This window comes from Lissotriton vulgaris, chromosome 6 (genome assembly GCF_964263255.1).
Source record: "Lissotriton vulgaris chromosome 6, aLisVul1.2, whole genome shotgun sequence".
Lineage (NCBI taxonomy): Eukaryota > Metazoa > Chordata > Amphibia > Caudata > Salamandridae > Lissotriton > Lissotriton vulgaris.
In genome coordinates this window covers 322,100,518-322,107,982 of record NC_141694.1, presented here as the reverse complement: position 1 = coordinate 322,107,982, position 7,465 = coordinate 322,100,518, and the positions used below count along the sequence as shown (strand labels likewise).

At 41.5% G+C, this 7,465-nt stretch overlaps 1 pseudogene; it reads right to left on the bottom strand.

Moving 5' to 3' along the window:
• Window positions 1-286: 286 nt before the first annotated feature.
• LOC147707295 (zinc finger BED domain-containing protein 5-like) lies at window positions 287-7,176 on the bottom strand (annotated as a pseudogene).
• Between the last annotated feature and the right edge of the window lie 289 nt (window positions 7,177-7,465).

The window sequence follows — 7,465 nt, the reverse complement described above, 5'->3', positions numbered from 1 at the left end:
ATTTTCTACCGGTGGGCGAAGATGTAAGCCCGACCTTGGGAGTACTTCCTGTTGTCTTCCTTAAATTAATTGGGATGCAATGAAGGTATTATAATAATATTTGTAATAAAATAAGATAACAGTTGTTTAATAAAAACTTGTTAAGTGTGAAACGATGTAAGATTAATAGCCAAATATGTTTCCATGCAACTTTTTTCAACCACACAATAGTTCAAAAATGTCTGTATAATAAAATCTTTTCAATTAACTGGTAAAACAATAGAGTCCGAAATTTACCTTTAAAATCTTAGTGAGATGGATGAGCTTGTTTTTCCTTACATTGCTCCTGAAATCTTGGAGTTATTTTTGAGATCGCAACACGCATTTCTTATTCAAGGAAAATGTTTGCCCTATATTTAGACTTTATCACTGCAACTGCTGAGAAATTAGCTTCACACAGGTACGAAGTAGCAAAAGAGATCAAAACATGCAGGGTTCTCTTGCTTATCATTAGATATTCATCTCCAGCTTGGCACCAGAACTCAAGCAGTGACTGAGACTGGAACCTTACTTTCAATGCTGAGTCAATTGAAACATCAATAAGCTGTTCTGCTTCCTCATTGTTGAAATGCTGAGGTATCTCAGCATTGAAGGGGGTCGCTCACCCATTTTATTGGCTCCACTTCATCCTCTGGAAAATATTTATCAAGGTAAAAACGCAGTTGAGACAAATACATAACAAAAACTGTCCTGAGTTCCTCCTTTAGCACCATCTCATTGTCCTGCAGAAACTAGTCCAATGAAGGAAAACATTTATAGTCACCTTTGCTTACACTGCTTTTCCAAAGGATCACTTTCTTCTTAAAGCCTGACACTTTATCTGACAGTTGCAAGATGTTAGTGTTATTGCCTTGCAAGGATTTGTTCAGTGCATTCAGTTTTTCAAAAAGAAAAGTCATTTGTATTAGAAAGTCTGCATCAATAAACTTGTTAGCAAAACAATGTTCATCATCATGTAGGTAGGAGTATATTTCATTCCTCAGCTCATACACTCTAAGCAGGGAGTTACCTAGGACAGCCACCGAGAACTGCTGTAGAACAAGAGGCATGAGTGTTCCGCACCCATGTCCTCACACACTTTAGCAAAAAATCTAGCTTTCAATGGTCTTGTTTTAATATAATTTACCACTTTGATAACTATTTTCAGAATACCATACAGTTCTTCACTAAGGTTTCCTGCTGCCAGTGCTTCTCTGTGAATTATGCAGTGTGTCCAAACAGCATTAGGAGCTTTAGAACGTATGCGAGCTTGAAATCCTTGGTAGCATCCTGCAATTGAATGGCTCCCATCTGTACAAACTCCAACACATCTCTCCCATTCAATTTGATTATGTTGCATAAAATCATCAGCCACCGCAAACAAGTCTTGACCTGTAGTTCCACCTTAGATTTCTTTACGGAACAACAAATCCTCGACAATTTGTTTTTTGTATAGAAACCTGACATAGCAAATAAGATGAGTGTCTTTGTGGTTGTCTGTTGCCTCATCCAACTGGAGTGCAAAGTCTTTGCCTCTTAGATTACAGACAAGAAGGTCGTTAATATCTTCAGCCATATCATTTATCCTCCAGCTGATAGTTTTATTAGAAAGAGGCACTTTCAGCAGCCGTTTACCCGCATCTTCATCAAGCATAATTGTTACCATATCAACAGCAGCAGGCAAAATCAGCTCTTCCGCAATTGTGTGTTTTTTTTTACTCTGTGCAACTAGATAGGCCACTTTATACGAAGACAGCAGGGCGTTACTATTAATTTTGGTTTGTTTTGAAAAAGTGGACTTTTGTAGTTTGGCTTTTGCAACTTTTCTTTAAAAAAATTCCCTTGGCTTTCCTACCACGTTTGGGTGAAGACTTTCAAGATGCCGCTTAAGTTTACTTGGAAGCATGGATTCCAGAGCCAAAACTTTTAAACAGATTGCACATTGAGGACAGTCCTCATTATTAACCTGAACACATGTGAAACCATAATCCAGATACATGTCATCATACCTTCTGTACTTGGCTTTTTGTTTCCCATCGTCTTTTCGGTCTGAAGAACCTGCAACTTCACTTTGCTTAGACAATCTTGAACTTGGCATTAGAAATCAATTCATTGTCAATCCGAAATATGGGAATCAGTTCCTCTCGTCTTAATTTTTCAGATGGAGAAGAGAAGAATTTTCAAAAATATATAAGAAAGGTCTTTCTATCTGTAAAGTTCCTGGTTGTCTTTTCTTTTCATTTACTGAAGTATTTCCAGGTTTCTTGCAGGTCTCATCCACAGTCTCCACGGAATTATAAGCCTGAAGTACAAAACAGTGAGGTAAGACAAGTGTACGTAGAACTAAAGTTATTCTCTGCCTAATGATGGTTTTATTATTTCTGTTATTTTGCAATAGTTGCCCATGATGATGGTGACCATTTGGACTTATTATTCTTATTGGTACCCCGCACAGACAGAAAGAGCATTCAGTTTTAGAATGAAATCTAAGATCAAATAAAATGGCAAATGGAACGTTTGCTGCAATTTAGTGCAGCAGCTCCAACCAACAATAGAAAACATGAGCAACTCTGACTTAGTTCATATAAGCAAGGTTTAAACCCCATGAAATCAAATCGAAAGAAATTTGGACAAAACTAAATAAAATGCTGTACTTTTGCATGCATCAATGAGAAAACAAACAAGAACACATGGGATGAATGAGGATCCACATAAATTTGCATATATTTCCACACATCGTGGGTCAGGAGAAAATGTTCCTGCATATTTCTTTGGTTACGCCTGGTCAGAAACTCATTAAAGCTGCAGTGCTAGAAGCACGTCAGGTGAGCAGATGGCGAGGGAGCAGTCCGCAGTGCAGCTCTGTCCCACAAAGGGCACCTACTATCAAACAGGCTTTGAAATCCATTTTGTTACATTTTAAATTCAGAGTTTGTGCTTCTCCAGACCAAGTACTCTTCAACTATACTGCCTACCAATATGGATGACATGTGAATTCACTCCTTGTTATCCTTTGTCTTATGTAACATGTCCTATACACTGATTTGCACACCTATGATTGATAGTCTCTGTGTAATGTGTGCGTTATTTACAGTGCTGCCGCACTGGGTGCTGACTTCACACAGGGGCGTACATACAACAATAATACAGATTCTTACATTATAAAGGCTGTCGATGTGCGAGCTATATTTGCTGCAATGTTAAAAAGTCTTTCTTTTGATTCTAATTGAATCTTGGAGCTGACTGTACTGCCCTCCATATGAATACAGGGAATTAACCACCCTTCTGCTCTCAATAGCAATGCATTCAGCCTGTGCCTGCCTATGATGTGTAATGCCTTGCTTCTGGGTCTGGCACATGAGGCTAAAAATGTCTGATCAGCTCACTCAGTGATGTTAGTTTAAATTTTTACAGGTCACTCTTGCACTTGCTGACCTCAGAATTTGTCTTTGTTTCAGTTTCATCAGAAGATCTCAATTGAAGCCCTGTGTATGAACTGCTAGAAATGTGTGGCTTGTCTCTGCTTGCGCAGCTTATACAAAGTTGTGGTGTTGGGGACCCCCTTGTCTCTCCTATCTGATTTATAGATATATGTATTTTTCCTAATAAACACTCTGCTTATGGCATTTTGGGAAAACAGTATCCAAATAATCTTATGCAGAGATTAAAAACATAAAACATACAATCAGCAAGACAATCATATGGCAAGGTGTGAAAATATGCTACAGAGTCTCTTGTTATCAGATATTCATTTCCAGGTGAGGCAAAATATGCTGCTTCCTTAATCGATATTCAATGCCAGAGTTTTAAAGGATGGCATGGAAGCATTTCCAACACAAAACAGTGACTTCACACCAGACATATTGATTCAGCAAAAAGGTAGATCTATCTATTTATCTATCTATCTACCTACTTACCTACCTATCTATCTACCTATCTGTCCATCCTTCTGTCTGGAAGCTCGAAAGAGTTGAGTCAATAAATAATCTGGGCTTGTACCTCAAAAAATGGGGCATTCTGATCACCCAGCATCCCAGAAAGGCACCAGGTACGCTTTAAAATTCTGTAAAGTATTGCAAAGAATGAACAGCCTCAAGGCATCACTGACCTGGATGCCATTAATAGCAAGCTCTTGCCAACTTTGATGTAGGAAGTGCTGAGGTTTAGAGATCCCCTGGAGACTCGGCTGTAAATTATCAGATACTTCCCCAGGGAGGATATTCTGCAACACCTTTAAGGCAGTTCTTAGGGGTAAATAAGGGTTCTAGCTCCGCTGTTAGGAGAGCGTGGGCATTATTTTAGACAAAATTGGAAAAGGAACTAAATGAAGCAGAAGCCCTCTCCTATATCGCTCCTAAGATGTGGAATTGCCTGCTGCTACACATAAGAGCCTCACTTCTTGATTTCCACAAGAAGCTGAAGACCTGGCTTTTTGAGTAGTCCTGCTAGGCCTGGGATGCAGCTAAACGCACACCTGCTTGGCAACAGGATACCCTTCCAGGTGATCGTGGAAGCTATACTTGCATCACATGACAACATAACAAGAACGCCACAAAAGTCAGGGTGTAGGGTGGATCTTAAACAAGAACCAATATAAGGGTTTAATTACAAACCCTTCAAATTAACAGTGCAGAGAGATTGCTTTGTCCTTGAAAAGCACATTTCATAAGACTGGGAATAGAGAGACCTGGGGATCCTAACACATAAAAATCACATAATCAAATACAGAGCTTCTGCCCTCAGGTTGGAAACTAAAGCAGACAGACCCTGAGTTCCAAGTACATGAACAGAGCTAATGACCAAATGCTGGAAGCTGGACCAGACACAGCCACGACCAGAATATACCAAATAAAGGCAAATCGTTACCAAGAACTGGGTCTGTAACCACAGGCTTCAGACCTCAGCTGAGACAGAAAGACGCAGCTAATGTAAAACATGATCTTAGCTAACTTACTTACAATGCAGGTTATTGGCCCTGATCTGACTTGCGGCCTGAGCACCAGGCTTGGGTACATGAAAACGGTAAAAGACGTTTACTTGTCAATAGAGTTATTAGCCGTACCTATTGTCAGTTGTTATATTGGCACACAGAAGCATCTGGGTAGACTTCTAGACATTGTCCCTTACACTTTCTGTAAGGAAACAGCCTCAGCTGACGTCATTTATCAGGTTGTTATGGACTGATTTTCAAGCAACGTAATACTACCCAGAACGTGAGGGAGCACAGCTGGTATCAAGAGGCACAAGGTTCAGGATTGAAGAAAAGATTACAAATTTGCTCATTTTGAAATTCTAAGACACTGAGACACGAATTTAGAAAGGCTTTGTGGCAGTGATTGTGTGAAGGGAAGCTTTACAAATCAGCATATGCGTTTTATTATCCTAGGCAAAACACCATGAATCATGATAAAACAGGCAAAATGAATAGAGTGACCTTGTCACATTCACCGCAGCAAAGACGCACAGACAAATGGCAACACCGAACCAAGAAAACACACCTGTGTAAATCACAAACAAATGCTAACCCCAGGGCAGTGTGCAAGATGCCCTCCATTTCTAAATTACATACTTGGGGCCGCGCAAGCAAAAAGTATGGGTGTTTTTGTAAAAACCGAGCACGTTACAAATCAACACCAACTGCCCTTTTAACTTACCTTAAGTGGGAAGACTGCAAGCTGCAGAGGACGGCGGGCACAGAAGATGGGAGGCTGCAGAAGATGGCAGGCTGCAGAAGACGGCGGGTGGCAGAAGACGGAACAAGTAACTTCCCCTCCAATGGCCAGAGCTGCGTATGGCAATCGTATGCCAGTAATGGAGACTAACTCTGACGCCTGTAAAACACACATATGAAGCGTATACGTACGCATATACTTACGCACGTATGGCGGCAATGGCAGCAGTGCGTTCTTGGGACAAACCATGTCCCCGGTTTTTGCAGGTGGGACGTATTTTGGTGGAGGCTGCTTCACTTTTCCCCATTGTGGTTGCGGTGCCCCTGGCTCCTCATTACGGCGCACCGGGGTGCCACTGCGCACAGTTTGGGAACCGCGGCCCTGAGCGCTATTGTTTTTAATAGAACAATATTGCAGTTTATTCTTTAAAAATTCATATTTATTGGTCTACTTATTTGATTTTTGTAATCTTGGTCTTGTTTTACTCATATACATATTCTTTATTATCTAAACTGGTGAGGAGTCTTTTTCTAGTGATTTCACTATGTTAATGTAATTTAAGTGTTGCACAACTACTTTACATAGTGCCTCTTGAGTTAATCCTGACTGTTCTGTACCAAACTACCAGAGGGTAAGCACAAGCTAATTTAGGTTGTGTATCTGGCTTACCCTCTCACCTGCATCATCAATAACTCTATCTTCACAGCAGTCTTCCCTGACAGTTGGAAACCTGCAAAGGTAAAACCCCTCTTTAAAAAACACTCCGCCGACCCAAGCAAACTCAACAATTATCAACCGATCCCCCTGCTCCCTTACCCAGCAAAGCTACTCAAGAAGTCCATCAACCAACAATATACCTGGAAACAAAACCATCTTCTTGACGCCTCTCAACCAGGATTCTGTGCCAACTAAAGCACTTAGACCATGCTGATCGCCACTACAGACAACATCAGAACCCTCCTCGACTGTGAAGAGACTGTGACCCTGATCCTTCTAGACCACTCTACTGGGTTTGACACTGTTTCCCACCACACCCTCATCAACAAACTTTACAACATCGGCTTAGAGCAAAACTCCCGCAATTGGATTATCTCCTTCCTTACAGAACACACACACAGCATCCCACTGCCTCCATTCATCTCCGGACTCAAAGACATCATTGCGTCATCCCCCAGGGATCATTCCTCAGCCCCACCTTGTTCCACACCTACATGACCCCCCTCAGAGACATCATCCGATTCCACTGCCTCTCCATTATTTCATATGCAGGCGACACTGAACTTATCCTTTCACTTACCAAAGGCCTCTTCAGTGCCAGCACCAACTTTTGCCTCACCATGACCAACATAACCAGCTGGATGAGAGACAACTCCTCAACCTCAACACCAGCACAACAGAAGTACTGATCTTTGGGAAGACAACTTTCGTATGGGTCAACAGCTGGTGGCCAGCAGAACTCAGACCTACACCCATACCAATAGGCCATGCACACAATTGAGGCATCATCCTCGATAGTGAACTGACCATGAAACAACATATCAATGAAGTCACTTACTCCTTCTTCCACACCCTTCACATGCTCCCTAGACTCTTCAAATGGATCCCGGTCAACACCAGAAGACTGTCATGCAGGTTCTCGTCACCAGCCGCCTTGAGTAAGGCAACGCTCTCTATGCCGACATCTTCACCCAGCTCTTCGGAAGACTCCCTACCGTACAGAATGCTGTAGCCAGACTCCTCCTGGACATCTCCAAATGGACCCACTTCACCAACAC